Genomic DNA, 17,851 nt, shown 5'->3' on the forward strand with positions numbered 1-17,851 from the left:
ATTGATTGGGGAATGTCACTCAAAGGGTTAACGGTGGATAGGCAATGGCAAACATTCAAAGATCGCATGGATGAACTACAGAATTTGTTCATCCCAGTTTGGCATAAAAATAAAACAAAAAAGGTGACTCAACCGTGGCTAACGAGGGAAATTAGGGATAGCATAGTATCCAAGGAGAGGACATATAAATTGGCCAGAAAAAGCAGTAATCCAGAGGATTGGGAGCAGTTTAGTATTCAACAAAGGAGGACAAAGGGATTAATTAAGAAAGGGAAAAAAAATGTGAGAGTAAGCTTTCAGGGAACATAAAAACTGACTGTAAAAGCTTTTATAGATATGTGAAGAGAAAAAGATTGGTGAAGTCAAGCATAGGTCCCTTGCAGTCAGAATCAGGGGAATTTATAATGGGGAACAAAGAAATGGCAGACCAATTAAATACATATTTTGGTCTGTCTTCACAAAGGAGGACACAAATAACCTCCCAGAAATGTCGGGGAACATAGGGTCTGATGAAAGGGAGGAACTGAATGAAATCAGTATTTGTAGGGAAATGGTGTTAGGGAAATTGATGGGATTGAAGGCCGATAAATCCCCAGGGCCTGATAATCTGCATCCTAGGGTACTTAAGGAAGTGGCCCTAGAAATAGTAGTTGCATTGCTGATCATCTTCCAACATTCGATGGAATCTGGAACAGTACCCATGGATTGGAGGTTAGCTAATATTACCCCACTATTCAAAAAAGGTGGTAGAGAGAAAACGGGAAATTACAGACTGGTAAGCCTGACATCGGTAGTGGGGAAAATGCTAGAGTCCATTTTAAAAGATGTAATAGCAGAACACTTGGAAAGCAGTGACAGGATCGGACAAAGTCAACATGGATTTACAAAAGGTAAATTGTGCTTGATTAATCTACTGGAATTTTTTGAGGATGTAACTAGTAAAATAGATAAGGGAGAACCAGTGGATGTGGTGTATTTGGACTTTCAGAAGGCTTTCGATAAGGTCCCACATAAGAGATTACCATGTAAAGTTAAGGCACATGGCATAGAGAACTGGTTGGCAGATAGAAAGCAAAGAGTTGGAATAAACAGTTCTTTTTCCGAGTGGCAGGCAGTGACTAGTGGGGTACCGCAGGGATCGGTTCTTGGACCCCAGCTATTCACAATATATATTAATGATCTAGACAAGGGAACTAGAAGTAATATCTCCAAATTTGCAGATGACACAAAGCTGGGTGGACGTGTGTGCTGTGAGGAGGATACCAAAAAACTACAGGATGATTTGGACAGGTTGGCTGATTGGGCAGAAGCATGGCAGATGCAATATAACATGGATAAATGTGAGGTTATCCACTTTGGTGTCAAAAACAGGAAGGCAGATTATTATCTGAATGGCAATAGATTGGGAGAAGGGGAAGTGCAACGAGACCTGGGTGTCCTTGTGTACCAGTCGCTGAAGGTAAGCATGCAGGTGTAGCAGGCGGTTAAGAAGGCAAATGGTATGTTGACCTTCATAGCGAGAGGGTTTGAGTACAGGAACAAGGATGTCTTGCTACAGTTGTACAGGGCCTTGGTGAGACCACATCTTGAGTATTGTGTGCAGTTTTGGTCGCCTTATCTGAGGAAGGATATTCTTGCCATGGAAGGAGTTCAGCGAAGATTCACCAGGCTGATACCTGGGATGGCAGGAATGACGTATGAGGAGAGATTGGGTCGATTGGGCTTATACTCGCTGGAGTTTAGAAGAATGAGAGGGGATCTCATTGAAACTTATAAAATTCTGACAGGACTAGACAGACTAGATGTAGGGAGGATGTTCCTGATGGTCGGGGAATCCAGAACCAGGGGTCACAGTCTAAGGATAAGGGGTAGGCCTTTTAGCACAGAAATGAGGAGGAATTTCTTCACCCAGAGAGTGGTGAACCTGTAGAATTCTCTACCACAGAAGGCAGTAGAGGCCAATTCATTAAACATATTCAAGAAGGAGTTGGATATATTTCTTAAGGCTAAAGGGATCAAGGGGTATGGGGAGAAAGCAGGGACCGGGTACTGAATTTGGATGATCAGCCATGATCGCATTGAATGGCGGAGCAGGCTCGAGGGGCCGAATGGCCTACTCCTGCTCCTATCTTCTATGTTTCTATGTTTCTATGTTGAGATGGTCAGCAATACGGACCTGGGTGGTAATCCTGGGAGGGGGGCCACGCAGGGAACAGCAGCGATTCGGAGTATTTTTGTGTGTGGGCCTGGAGGAAGAGCGCTCCTCCTCCTCCTGGCCCCCACAGAAAACCAAAAGAAAAGAAATTGTCAGGCATTTTTGGAACAGCTCGCTTTCAGAGCCACAGATTAGACCGCTATATGCCAGGGATCAATAGGCAGGATGTGCGTGGTGCATGTCCCGTCCATTGGTCCATGAAAATTGTGTTGGGATCTACAACAGGTGGACTGAAAGACGGCTCGCGCCTGTCTTGGGGGGCCACTCATTTTGAGGCCCGCTCGAAAATCGAGTCTTGCGAAAAGCGGGCGGGAATTTTTCCCCCCAAAATATTCCACACGCTCCTTTTTCCAGCGTAAATGGGGCAGTAGGGAAACAGAAATCGGCCCTGTGATTTCTTTGTATTGCTTCCTGGGCACCAGGAAGAAATGATGGAGATTTGAAACAGCAAATAAAAACACTGCCTACCTTCCGCCCAGTTCTACCCCAGGTTCCGTTGAAATGGGTTTTACAAGACCTATTTGGATTGTGAATTCACTTCATATGCTTCCAAAAAATAGAAGTTAGAAAAGAAAAATTGCTTGTACTTAAACCACACTAAGAGGACCCATATGCTAGCTCTCGCCCCTTAAGAGGACTTCAACTGCAGCTGAGTAACAAGTGGAAGTGTGGAAGCAATTGGGTCAGTGTGGCCTTTTCTGCAGGGATTCTGTAATTACCTTTGACCCTTACAGCATAATTAGAATGGCCTCATAAATGGGAATTACTGCCTCTTAAAATATAAAGCCACTTACCAGTGCAGCTTTGTAGAATAAACAAGATGTGTGTGTATGTGTGTGTGTCAGTGTACGTGTGTGAGAGTGAGATACTTTTATCTCCACTCTAGCATTAATTTGAACCGAAATATCCGAGGTCAAAGAGAACAGTATTGTAACCCTAACTATTTACATATTTTTCCTGTCCTTACATCTGCTTATTATCACACTTAAATAATATATTACATCTCAGGAAAGCCAATTTTTTTCAAAATTATATGCAATTACATTGTGCATCAAGACTGATGGTTCACAAGGATTATTAAGGTATTTATGTTCTCTTCCTCATAGACCTTAATGCAGCTCAGCATTGCATGTGGCTTTGCAGCATTGGTCTTGACCATCCATTATTAAATATGTAATTCATTTTGTGTAATCTACCCTTTCTGACAAACACCAGTCAGGATCCAATATTTGCTCTGAAAAAAAATGGTCTTTAGAGAATTCATGTTTTTCATCTCTTGTTAAGCAAAATGGATATCAGAGATTACGCTTGTAAAATGCTGCTCTCCTTCCCTGAACATTGTGAATTGAGTACGTTGGTCTTTGCTGAGGGGGCCAGCAATCTTTCGGCTAGGAATTGTCAATAGCTGGTGGAATTAATAAAAAATCAACACACACAGATCACATCACACTGAGAACAGTGAGAGCACTTTCCTGGGCAATCCAGTGGTATTGAATATGTAATCAATCTCTCCATTGGCATACTGCAAAACAATAGAACTGACAGACTGAATGCAGACAAACTGTTGCTTGTTTAGCTGAAAGTCATAAATCCAGTCACATTCTAAGAGCCAAAAAAAAGTAAGTCATTTGCCAGCCTTCTATAAATATACAACGTGGTATAAATAACTTATCATTTTCAATAAGCCTTAATGTATCCTTTGCCTAACTGTGATTTTGTTTCTTTTTCAATGGCCCTGATATTAATTTGAAGGCGGCTTCCGAGCGGGGGTGGGAGGTGCACGGAATTGTGTGAGCGAAGCCCAGAAGTCAAGTTAACGGGACGGAAACTGCAATCGCAACTTAATTGAAGCAACACATGTTGACTTCTGGGTTTCATGTCTCCAAGCTGTGCTCCAAGTGTGATGCACACCCGCATGATGCGATCTCAACTCTATTTAAAAGGGCAATGTTCAAATGGAAATTGGAGCAGCCAGGAGGTGTTTATGATTGGTGCACATGGAGCAAGGGCAGCGCCCAGGTTTAATGATGCCTCGCTGGGATTACTGCTGGGTGCAGTCAGGAACAGGAGGTGCATACTTTTCTCCAGCAATGGGAGGAATACCTCTGCTGCTTTCACCAAGAAGGTGTGGTTGGAGATAGCTGAGGAGGTGAGCAGCAGGAATGTTGTGCCCAGGTCATGGATACAGTGCAGGAAGTAATTTAATGACCTAACCAGGCTAGGAAAAGTGAGCATATTTGCTGATGCTAATGCATCCTATAGTTTAAGGCCGCCTCCCCCTTTCACTCTGTCGTGCCAAGCGTACTCCATCACATTTTTTTCTTTTCATTTACGGGATGTGGGCGTCACTGGCAAGGCCAGCATTTAATAACCATCTCTAATTGCCCTTGAGAAGGTGGTGGTGAGCCGCCTTCTTGAACCATTGCAGTCCGTGTGGTGAAGGTACCCCCACAGTGCTGTTAGTGAGGGAGTTCCAGGATTTTGACACAGCAACTATGAAGGAATGGCAATTAATATCCAAGTCAGGATGGTGTGTGACTTGGTGGGGAACTTGCAGCTGCTGGTGTTCCCATGCGCCTGCTGCCCTTGTCCTTCTAGGTGGAAGAGGTCACAGGTTTAGGAGGTGCTGCTGTAGAAGCCTTGGCGAGTTGCTGCAGTGCATCTTGTAGATGGTACACACTGCAGCCATGGTGTGCTGGTGGTTGAGGGAGGGAATGTTTAAGGTGGTGGATGGGGTGCCAATCAAGTGGGCTGCTTTGTCCTGGATGGTGTCCAGCTTCTTGAGTGTTGTTGGAGCTGCACTCATCCAGGTATGTGGAGAGTATTCCATCATGCTCCTGACTTGTGCCTTGTAGATGGTGGAAAGGCTTTGGGGAGTCAGGAGGTGAGACACTCGCCGCAGAATACCCAGCCTCTGACCTGCTCTTATGTGGCTGGTTCAGTTAAGTTTCTGATCAATGGTGACCCCCAAGATGTTGATGATGGGAGATTCGGTGATGGTAATGTCATTGAATGTCAAGGGGTGTTGTTTAGACTCTCACTTGTTGGAGTTGATCATTGCCTGGCACTTGTGTGGCGCAAATGTTACTTGCCACTTTTCAGCCCAAGCCTGAATGTCGTCCAGGTCTTGCTGCATGCGGGAAGGCAGAGTGATGGGGTTGGGGTGACACGCACATCAGGATGTAGTTGAAAGTGACATTGTACCCACCTTTCCTGACCTCATGAGGTCAAAAAGTTATACAGCACAGGAAGAGGCCCTTCAGCCCATCATGTCCACGCTGGCCATCAAGTCCTGTCTATTCTAATCCCATTTTCCAGCACTTGGTCCATATCCTTGTATACTATGGCGTTTCAAGTGTGCATCTAAATGCTTCCTGAATGTTGTGAGGGTTCCTGCCTCTGCCAGCCTTTCAGGCAGTGAGTTCCAGATTCCAACCACCCTCTGGGTGAAAAAGTTTTTCCTCAAATCCCCTTTAAACCTCCTGCCCCATACCTTGAAACTATGCCCCCTGGTTATTGACCCCTCTACTAAGGGGAAATGTTCCTTTCTATCTACCCTATCTATGCCCCTCATAATTTTGTACACCTCAATCAGGTCCCCCCTCAGCCTTCTCTGCTCTAAGGAAAACAACCCCAGCCTGTCCAGTCTCTCTTCATAGCTGAAGTGCTCCAGCCCAGGTAACATCCTGGTGAATCTCCTCTGCACCCTCTCCAATGCAATCACATCCTTCCTATAGTGTGGTGACCAGAACTGCACACAGTATTCCAGCTATGGCCTAACTAGCATTTTGTACAGCTCCATCATAACCTCCCTGCTCTTATATTCTATGCCTCGGCTAATGAAGGCAAGTATCCCATATGCCTTTTTAACCACCTTATCTACCTGTCCTGCTGCCTTCAGGGATCTATGTACATGCTGATCTTCTGTCCTTCCTAGGGTCCTACCATTCATTGTGTATTCCCTTGCCTTGTTAGTCCTCCCAAAATGCATCACCTCACACTTTTCAGGGTTAAATTCCATTTGCCACTGTTCTGCCCATCTGACCAACCCATCTATATCGTCCTGTAGCCTGAGGCTTCCCTCCTCGCTATTAAACACTCCACCAATTTTCGTGTCATCTGTGAAGTTACTGTTCATACCTCCTACATTCATATCTAAATCATTAATGTACACTATAAACAACAAAGGACCCAGCACCGATCCCTGCGGTATGCCACTGGACACAGGCTTCCAGTTACAAAAACAACCTTCGACCATCACCCTCTGCCTCCTTCCACTAAGCCAATTTAGGATCCAATGTGCCAAATTGCCCTGGACCCATGGGCTCTTACCTTCTTGACCAGTCTCCCATGCGGGACTTTGTCAAAAGCCTTACTGAAGTCTGTGTAGATTACATCAACTGCACTACCCTCATCCACACACCTAGTCACCCCTCGAAAAATTCAATCAAATTGGTTAGACATGATCTCCCCCTGACAAGGCCATGCTGACTCGCCTTGATTCATCCTTGCCTCTCCAAGTGGAGACTAATTCTGTCCCTCAGAATTTTTTCCAATAATTTGCCTACCACTGATGTTAGGCTCACTGGCCTGTAATTCCCTGGTTTATCCCTGCTACCCTTCTTGAATAATGGTACTACGTTAGCTGTCCTCCAGTCCTCTGGCACCTCCCCTGTGGCCAGAGAGGTTCTGAAAATTTGTGTCAGAGCCCCTGCAATCTCCTCCCTTGCCCCAAACAGCAGCCTGGGATACATCTTGCCTGGGCCTCCTCCCTCTCAATACTAATTTGTTCAAGTATATCACAATCCCCCTGCCTGATTTTTATGCCTACATCGTCCTTCTCAATAATGAACACAGATGCAAAATATTCATTTAAAACCTCACCCACATCTTCCGGCTCTACACACAGATTGCCACTTTGGTCCCTAATGGGCCCTATTCTTTCCCTGGTTATCCTCTTGCCCTTAATCTATATATATAAACGGATACTTCTTTCTGTCTGTCTATCTGTCTGTCCTTCTGTCTGTCCTCACGTGTGCGTCTGTCCGGCTATGTGCTCGAAAGTTATAGAGCGTACCTACGCGTGCGTTACGTCGAAAGAAAGCTTACCTTTCCAAAACGGTGGTAAGCGTATTTACGTTTCGGCCAGACAAAAATCGTGCCCGCGTATCCGAAAAACATTCAACATTCCGCTCATTAGCATCTCATTATCCGCTCATTAGCGACAGAGTGACCTCGAGGTCGACCAATCGTACGCCGGGTTGCTGACGCGTGCGGCCGGACCCTCCTACGGTCGAGTGACGGGACGATTGACCAATCCTACACTTTGGTGACTTGAGGGTCGACCAATCGGTGCGTGTGTGGGCGGGCCTTATCGTTCTGAACCGAGGTGAGTCGCCGCCATCTTGATTCTAAACTTTTCATTTCTTTTTCCCGCTTTCTGCGTGTTTCTTTTCAAATCTACATTTCCAGCAAAAAAAAAAGTTGCTTTTAAAACACAAATTGTTTTTAAAAAAAGTTAATTAATTTGTAAATCTTTTCTCTAACCTCTATAATTCTCCTACCTTTCACCGTTTTTCCAGGCCCGGGGCCTAGGCTTCTCCAACTGCCAGCAGTGCAACACTAGACCCAGGCTCCCGGCCTAGGCAGAGACAAACACTGGCAGAGGAGAGAGGGTGTGCTGCCTCAGCTCCATTCCCAGGGTCAGTAGGTGGGGAGGCTTCATAAGCAACTGGGGTAGGTCGCAAGCCCCGAATAATAATCTGAAGATCCTGTGTTTGCAGCTGAGGAAATTTCTTCTGCAGACAGCCCCAGGTTAACGGCAGCCATCTTTGTCAAGGAGGGCGAAAAGTTTCAGTGCGACGCCACTTTGATTCAGTGTGTAACAGAGTGCCTGCGCGGCCATCTTAGTACAGGAACATAGAGTGGGTGGGGCTTCTGTGCTACAAATCAGGTCCTGGTGACCGAGACAGACAATCGGCTGTGTGGGCGGGGCCTAATCTTTCCAACTGAAAAGCAAGCGGCGGCCATTGTTTGTGGTACAACACTGAGAGGTGAGGACCCCTTTTTTATTAAAAAGATTGGTGAGGTTGTAAAGTATATGTTATAGAAAGATTTACCAAAAATGTTTTATAAGTACAGGAAACTTTGTGCTATCCGGAGGTGAGCTATCCGGCAATCTGGAGCCACCACAAAAATCAGCAGCCGTTTATTATTTTATTTTGCTTTGTTTGAACAGTCAAGCTGTGCAAGGTCTGTAGCTATAGCAACAGCTTTAGCTGCAGAGCTTTAGGGCCACACCCAGTGTTTAGAAGCTGTTGCTAAGCAACAGTGTTTGTTGTCAAATACGGAGATAAGAATCTCCGTATCTCTCAACATTAACTCTGGAGAGTAGGGCAGTTTTAAGGCAAGGCAAAGCTTGGTCCTGTGGGTGCCGGATAGCACAAAGTTTCCTGTACTTTAAGTATATCTGCCCCCCTCCCTTTCCACCCCCCACCCCCCGCACCCCCCACCCCCCCTTCCCCCCCACCCCCCCTCCACACACCCCACACACACCCCCACCCCCCTTCCCCCCCCACACCCCACACCCCCCTCCACACACACCCCCAACCCCCGTCCCCCACACACCCTTCCCCCCGCCCCCCCTTCCCCCCCACCCCCACCCCCCCTTCCCCCCACCCCACTTCTCCCCCTCACACCCCCTCCCCCCCACACCCCCACACACCCCCTCCCCCACACCCCCCCACCCCCCACACACCCACTTCCCCCCCACCCCTTCCCCTCCCCTCCTCCCCCTCCCCTCTTCCCCCCTCCCCTTCCCATCCCCCCTCTCTCTCTCTCTCTTCCCCCAGTCGCTCTCTCTCTTCCCCCCCAGTCGCTCTCTCTTCCCCCCCAGTCGCTCTCTCTCTTCCCCCCCCAGTCGCTCTCTCTCTTCCCCCCAGTCGCTCTCTCTCTTCCCCCAGTCCCTCTCTCTCTTCCCCCCAGTCGCTCTCTCTCTTCTCCCCCAGTCGCTCTCTCTCTTCCCCCCAAGTCGCTCTCTCTCTTCCCCCCCAGTCGCTCTCTCTCTTCCCCCCCAGTCGCTCCCTCTCTTCCCCCCCAGTCGCTCTCTCTCTTCCCCCCAGTTGCTCTCTCTCTTCCCCCCCAGTCGAGCCCTCTCTTCCCCCCCAGTCGCTATCTCTCTTCCCCCCAGTCGCTATCTCTCTTCCCCCCCAGTCACTATCTGTCTTCCCCCCCAGTCGCTCTCTCTCTTCCCCCCCAGTCGCTCTCTCTCTTCCCCCCCGTCGCTCCCTCTCTTCCCCCCCAGTCACTCTCTCTCTTCCCCCCCAGTCGCTCTCTCTCTTCCCCCACAGTCGCTCCCTCTCTTCCCCCACAGTCGCTCCCTCTCTTCCCCCCCAGTCGCTCTCTCTCTTCCCTTCAAGTCGCTCTCTCTCTTCCCCCCGTCGCTCTCTCTTTTCCCCCCGTCGCTCTCTCTCTTCCCCCTGTCGCTCTCTCTCTTCCCCCCGTCGCTCTCTCTCTTCCCCCCCAGTCGCTCTCTCCCTTCCTCCCCAGTCGCTCTCTCTCTTCCCCCCCAGTCGTGCTCTCTCTTCCCCCCCAGTCGCGCACTCTCTTCCCCCCCCAGTCGCGATCTCTCTTCCCCCCCAGTCGCTATCTCTCTTCCCCCCAGTTGCTCTCTCTCTTCCCCCCCAGTCGCTCTCTCTCTCTCTTCCCCCCCAGTCGCTCTCTCTCTCTTCCCCCCCCCAGTTGCTCTCTCTCTATCCCCCACCCCCCCCCAGTCGCTCTCTCTCTCTCTGTTCCAACAACAACATGCCCTCAAAAGACCCTCGGCACCGCCGGGCACTTCAGCTAGTCTATATATATAAACGGATACTTCTTTCTGTCTGTCTGTCTATCTGCCTGTCCTTCTGTCTGTCTGTCTGTCCTCATGTGTGCGTCTGTCCGGCTATGCGCTCGAAAGTTACAGAGCGTACCTACGCGTGCGTTACGTCGAAAGAAAGCTCACCGTTCCAAACGATGGTAAGCGTATTTACGTTTCGGCCGGACAAAAATTGCGCCCGCGGTATCCGAAAAACCTTCAACATTCTGCTCATTAGCATCTCATTATCCGCTCATTAGCGACAGAGTGACCTCAAGTTTGACCAATCGTATGCCAGGTTCCTGGTGCGTACAGCCGGGCCCTCCTACGGTCGAGTGACGGGACGATTGACCAATCCTACACTTTGGTGACCTGACGGTCGACCAATCGGTGCGTGTGTGGGCGGGCCTTATCGTTCTGAACCGAGGTGAGTAGCTGCCATCTTGCTTCCATTCTTTTTCCTGCTTTCTGCGTCTTTCTTTTCAAATATACATTTCCAGCAAAATAAAATTGCTTTTATTAAATTGTTTTAAAAAAAATTTCATTCATTTGTAAATATTTTCTCTAACCTGAAGATTCTGTTTCCTACCTTTCCCCGTTTTTGTTAGGCCTCAAAGCCTGGGCCTTTCTTGCTCAGCCAGGCCCGAGCTAGGTAATTGTCCCACGGCTTCTGCTAAGCTCCTCACCACACCCCCCGTGTCACGTTACCCGGGGCAATGACGTCAGCCACGAGGGTCATGAGGGTCAGGGTGCGCGCGCAGCAGGAGCAGCTGAAACGCAGCGTCTCTTTCTGTTCCCCGCTCGGCTCGGGCGGTGGGGGCGGGGCTCTCGGGAGTGCGGATCTCGGGCGGGGCTTGGAGAGCGGGAAGGGTTACCCCGGCAACCGGGCCCGCCGGCCGTCTCTCACAGCCACAATCGGCGGGCTTGAAGCCAGCTCGGAAGGGTGGGGCGCGGCGTCTCTCTCTGTTCCCCGCTCGGCTCGGGCGGGGGGGGGCGGGGCTCAGGCGAGGCTTGGTGAGCGGGAAGGGTTACCCCGGCAACCAGGCCCGCCGGCCGTCTCTCACAGCCGCAATCGGCGGTCTTGAAGCCAGCTCGGGAGGGCGGGGCTCCGGAGAGCGGGGGGGCCGGAGAGCGGGAGGGCGGGGGGCCGGAGAGCGGGAGGGCGGGGGGCCGGTGCTCGGGAGATCGGGCCTCCGGAGTTCGGTGCTTGGTTAGGGGGGGGCGAGCCTCGGGAGATCGGGAGGGGGCGAGCCTCAGGAGATCGTGGGGGGGCGAGCCTCGGGAGACCGGGGGGGGGGACGAGCCTCGGGAGATCGGGGGGGGCCAACCTCGGGAGTTCGGGGGGGGTGTGAGCATCGGAGATCGGGGGCGGGGCTCCGGAGATCGGGGGGGGCGGGGCTCGGGAGATCGGGGGGGGCGGGGCTCGGGAGATCGGGGGGGCGGGGCTCGGGAGAGTGGGGGGGCGGGGCTCGGGAGATCGGGGCGGGGCTCAGGTGATGGGGGGCGGAGATCAGGGGGCTCGGGGACTCTCCCCATTCTCCCCGTCCCCTTCCCCCCTCCCCTCCCCCCCTCCCCTCCCCTCCCCCCCCTCCTCACCCCCTCCCCCTCCCCTTCCCCCCTCCCCTCCCCCCTCCCCTCCCCTTCCCCCCTCCCCTCCCCTTCCCCCTCTCCCCTTCCCCCCCTCTTCCCCCCTCCTCCCCTCCCCTTCCCCCCCTCCCCTTCCCCCCCTCCCCTTCCCCCCCTCCCCTTCCCCCTCCCCTTCCCCCCCTCTTCCCCCCTTCCCCCCAGTCGCTCTCTCTCTTCCCCCCAGTCGCTCTCTCTCTTCCCCCCAGTCGCTCTCTCTCTTCCCCCCAGTCGCTCTCTCTCTTCCCCCCAGTTGCGCTCTCTCTCTCTCTTCCAACAACAACATCCCCTCGAAAAGCCTCGGCACCGCCGGGCACTCCAGCTTATATTTATAAAACACCTCGGGATTTTCCTTTATTTTGCCCGCCTGTGTTTTTTCATGTCCCCTCTTCGCTCTCCTAATTTCTTTTTTAAGTACCCCCCTGCACTTTCTATACTCTTCTTGGGCTTCCACTGTTTCTAGTCCTTTGTATCTGCCAAAAGCCTCCCTTTTTTTCCTAATCCATTCTTGTTTGTCCCTTGACATCCAAGGTTCCCTGGGCTTGTTGGTCCCACCCTTGCCCTTTACAGGAACATGTTGGCGTTGTACTCTCTCTATTTCCTTTCTGAAAGACTCCCACTGCTCTGATGTGGATTTTCCTACAAGTAGCTGATCCCAGTCCACTTTGGCCAGATCCTGCCTTATCATATTAAAATCGGCCTTCCCTCAATTTAGAACCTTTATTTCCAGTCCATCTCTGTCCTTTTCCATGATTACCTTAAATCTCACCGAATTATGGTCACTGTCACCAAAATGCTCTCCTACTGACACTTCTACCACTTGCCCGGCTACATTCCCTAGAATTAGGTCCAGTACCGCCCCCTCTCTTGTCGGACTTTCTACATGCTGGCTCAAAAAGCTCTCCTGGATGCACTTTAAAAACTCTGCACCCTCTAAGCCGCTATCCCAGTTAATATTGGGGAAGTTGAAATCCCCTACTATTATTACCCAATTATTTCCACACTTCTCTGAGATTTGCCTACACATCTGTTCCTCTATCTCCCCCTGACTGTTTGGGGGCATTTAGTACACTCCCAGCAAAGTGCTTGCCCCCTTTTTGATTTTAAGTTCTACCCATAGGGCCTCATTAGAGGAACCTGCTAAGATATCATCCCTTCTTACAGCAGTAATTGACTCCTTGATTAATAATGCGACACCCTCTCCTCTTTTACACCCCCCTCTGTCTCGCCTAAAGATTCTATACCCCGGAATATTGAGCTGCCAGTCCTGCCCCTCCTTCAACCATGTCCCTGTGATAGCAACAATATCATATTCCCATGTGTTCATCAACATCTTCAATTCATCTGGCTTACTCGCAAGACTCCTTGCATTAAAATAAATGCCATCCAGCCTTGCCATACTGACTTGTACCGCTACATATTTGCTCTGCCTTCCAGGCTGACTTGTTTTTTCCTCTATATTTGGCTGTGCATCACCCCCTACTATAGCTGCACTCCGTATCCCATCCCCCTGCCAAGTTAGTTTAAACTCCCCCCCAACAGTACTAGCAAACCTCCCCTCAAGGATGTTGGTCCCGTTCCGGTTCAGGTGCAACCCGTCTGACTTATACAGGTCCCACCTTCCCCAGTGATCCAGGAAACTAAAGCCCTCCCTCCTGTACCAACTCTTTAGCCATGCATTCATCTGCTCTATCCTCCTATTCCTATACTCACTAGCACGCTGCACCGGCAGTAATCCAGAGATTACAACCTTTGAGGTCCTGCTTTTTAATCTGCTACCTAGCTCCCTAAATTCTTGTTGCAGGCCCTCATCTCTTTCTACCTACGTCATTGGTACCAATGTGGACCACGACCTCTGACTGTTCGCCCTCCCCCTTCAGAATGCCCTGCAGCCATTCAGTGACATCCTTGACTCTGGCACCAGGGAGGCAACATACCATCCTGGAGTCACGTCTGTGGCCACAGAAACATCTGTCTGTTCCCATTACAATAGAATCCCCTATCACTATTGCTCTCCCACTCTTTTTCCTTCCCTCCTGTGCAGCTGAGCCATTTGTAGTGCCACGGACTTGGCTCTTGCTGCATTCCCCTGAGAAACCATCTCCCTCTGCAGTATCCAAAATGGATAATCTTTTGGAGAGGCAGATGGACCCAGGGGACACCTGCACTACCTTCCTAGTTTTTTTACTCTGTCTGGCGGTCACCCATTCCCTGTCTGCCTGTGCACTCTTTACCTGCAGTGTGACCACCTCGTTAAATGTGCTATCCATGAAGATCTCAGCTTCGCGGATGCTCCACAGTGACTCCAGCCGCAGCTCCAGCTCCGAAACGCGGATTTTGTGTAGCTGCAGCTGGAGACACTTCCTGCACATGTGTTCGCCCTGGACACCAAAAGTGTCCCTGACTTCCCACTCTGCACAGGAAGTGTACTCCATGCTGCCGAGCTGCCCTGCCATGTCCTTCCCTTAATTTACTCCCTTTACTTCCTTTAAATTAAAGAATATTAAATACACTAGGGACATTACTTCCCTTTAAATATTACTTACTCTAAACTAGAAACCTTGGGCTGGATTTTCATTGAGAAGTCGGCTAGGAGGCGGGACTACAACTTTCGGGGTTGTAGTCCCGCCTCCATTGAGTTCTAGCCAACCCACATGATTTAGACTTGATTGACCTCATTGAGCCCACCCAGCGGGCTCAGCAGGCCAATTAAGGGCCACCCGGTAACAGATGACGTCACAGATTGATATTTCACCTGTCGAGTCCTTTTGACAGATGAAATATCAGCGTTCGACAGCTGTTTGAAGCTGTCAAAAACTGACAATCTGTACTACAAGTTAATTCCTTCCTCTCAGGATGAATTAGAGATCTCCCCAGAACAGAAAGCTGAATGCTGCATTTTTTGACAGCTCGCAGCCATTCTGCTTTCTGTGCCGGTGAGATGAGGGACTCCCGAGACCTGAAGGAAAGAAGGCTGTAAAGGTAAGTAAAGGTATGTAAAACTTATTTAAACACTTTACACACACCAAACACACTTACCTTTGCACTTATGTACCCATCACTCACCTGAACACCGGACATCTCGACCCCTCCAAGCCCTTCATCCCGACGGTCTGCTTTCTCTAACTTGGCATTGTTTGGAGCCGTCGGGAATCCCACACTTCAACATTAAAAATAGGGATTAGGCTAAAAACTGCCTGTTAACTACCTGTTCACAGGCAGTTACTTGGCACTAATCCCCTTCCCGCCTCGGGGAGGTGGGTCCCAGTGCAGGGGATTTTCTTTGAAACTGGCATGGAGGTGGTTTGGGTGCGGGATGGGGTTGGGACCCCCGATTTCGGGATTTTAACCCCCCGCACACCTCCAATCTTGCCTCCATGGCCCAATGAAAATCCTGCCCCTTACTTTTCCTTCAACGACTGGACTGTAGAAATACTCACCAGGTCCTACTTACCAATCAGCTCCTTCCCTGGTTGTGACATCACTTTAGCGGTTTCGCAGTTGTTTTTGTTTGACTGCTCCCGCTCTCGGGTTCTTTCCCAACTCGCAGCACTCCATTGTCGGGCCTCCTCTGCAGCGCTCCTTTATGGCCGATCTGCCTTCTCTCAGGTCCCGCTGCCGCTCCCACACAGGTCCGCCTCCTCTGGTGTCGGGCCTCCTCTGCAGCGCTCCTTTATGGCCGATCCGCCTTCTCTCAGGTCCCACTGCCGCTCCCACACAGGTCCGCCTCCTCCGGTGTCGGGCCTCCTCTGCAGCGTTCTTTTTTGGCTGATTCGCCTTCTCTCTGGTCCCACTGCCACTCCCACACAGCTGCGCCTCCTCCGGTGAGGTCATTAAATCTCTTCCTACACTGCATCCATGAGCAGCTCACAACAACCCTGCTGCTCACTTCGCGGATGATCTCCAGCCATGCCCTCTTTGTTTCACTGGCTGGCCTCTTCCTGCCATCGCCAGGGAATAGGACCTCCTCCCTTGCTCTCACTCCCTGAAGCAGGATGCCCAGGGAGGAATCAGAAAACCTATGCGCAGCCTTCTGGTGCTGAGCCTGCATCATTACCTATAAACATTTGCAACCTAACAATCAAAGTATTGGATGTAACAGCAACAGGCACCTCTCAACCACTTCAAACCCTTCTACAACAACCTTCAATTCTGAACTGTGCAAGGCTCCTTTAAATAGGTGAGCTGAAGGCTAGTCATCTGTGATGTCATCAGCCCTGCTCCAGTTAATTGACTGGGAAACCCGTCTGACTCTGTCAATTGATCTAGTTAAGTTATACACACAGTGGCGAGCGTGCTGATGGAAAGTTCGTGAAGATGACACACTGCGCGGACCCCCGCACCGAACCCACTCGTGAGTAAAATTCAGCCCTTCACCTCTGAAATTCAGCTCATTTGTCCATGTTTGGACCAAGGCTGTAATGATGTCTGGAGCCTCACACTCACTCAACTTTCAGCAACACCCAACATTCACTTTCTCTGCACATCATCATATCCCCGTTTATCCATCCACCACTGCCACTCACCCCAATCCTTATGCAGTGTGATGCATCTGTCTCATAGTCACCCTTACCGAATGCACTGCATCTATTGGGTGAATGCCTGACCTTCATTCACCCACAGATCTGTATTTTCTCCCCTTGTAAAAGAAGAGAATGCAAAACGCAAGGGAGAACGAAGGCCTGGAGGTGGGCCACCACAAATAGTCCGGCTAACAGATTCCCTGGAGATAAGTGGCACTTCTGCATCCCTCTCAGTCAGAGATGGAAAGACAAGGAACTCACAGATAGCTGATGACAGAATTATAAATATCTCTGACACACATATGCTGCCTCTATTCCATCAATGATTAAACTATGAGAAGACTGAGTATGGTGAATGTCAAGATTGGGACTTTGCCACGACTAAATCATATCAATTTCTTTTGTCTTCTAGAGTGTTCATGCATACACCAAGTGTCGCTGGACATGCATGAAGACAATTCCTCAGGGGACTTCATTCATTCTGAAGATGCACAGGACCTACAGCCATGCAACAGCGCAAATACTCGCACTTCAGTGGGTCCACTTAGACAGTTAGTTGAGTTTTCACCTGGTGATTCACAACTCACAAATGAGCATGATCAGGTACAGGTGGCAGAGACAGATGTAGAGAGTTCATGTCTGGGGGCGCAATCCTCTCCAAGCTCTGCTCAGCTGGACATAGATCCTGAACCCCGGGGGCTATTGTTGTGAAGGAGAATGCCAGAGATACCTCAGCAACTTAGCCAGGTACTGACAGGCATGCCACGCATACTCTCCGTAATAGCGGTGAGGATAGAGGAGTCCAACTCAATTGCCAGGGGAATAGTGGAGCAGGGAATTGCGATACTGTCTGCCATGGAGAGAGAGTCCCCATCCATGGAGCTTCAAGCAAGGTTCTCAAATGAGTCCATACAGGTCATGACAACGGCTATGCAGGCTTTGGATGCCAACAAGTCCACCGCCTTAAACAGAATGGCAAGTACCTTATCCATGGCTTTACAATATGCCACTGATCTGCACCAGGCTGGTCTGCAGCAGAGTGGTAGGAGTGATGTGGCGCTGGCCTGGGAGAGGGATGAATGCAAAAGGGGACATGGAAGTGGGGACTCCATTCAAAGTGCTCCCACTTCTCAGCCATTGCTCCCCCCCAAACACTTCCGCCAGCTAGTACCCGACATGCCATCCCTTAAGTCTGCTTCCTGGAACAAGAAGATCTGGGATGTTAGACTACTACAGTATGAAGGCATCATGACAGCTCCCAGGGAATCTGGCGCAGGCCTGCATGAACCTCTTCTTGTGGTTGCACACTAGCTGCACCTTGATGAAAGAATGTACCTTGCTGTTTATAAAAAATCCTAGTTTTTGAATACTGTTGAGGGGGATGGCTTACCAGGGGAAGGCAGCAGCAGCCAACTTCCTGGCACCAGGGGTGGTTCTGCTGCACAGGACGGGAGGAAAAAGAGGGGTGGAGCTACAGTAATAAGGGATTCTATTGTAAGGGGAATAAATAGGCGTATCTGCAGCCACAAATGAGACTCCAGGATGGTGTGTTGCCTCTCTGGTGCAAGGGTCAAGGATGTCTCAGAGCGGCTGCAGAACATTTTGGAAGGGGAGGGTGAACAGCCAGTTGTCGTGGTG

Source organism: Somniosus microcephalus, chromosome 2 (genome assembly GCF_052327205.1).
Source record: "Somniosus microcephalus isolate GS21.2 chromosome 2, FLI_Smic_1.0, whole genome shotgun sequence".
Lineage (NCBI taxonomy): Eukaryota > Metazoa > Chordata > Chondrichthyes > Squaliformes > Somniosidae > Somniosus > Somniosus microcephalus.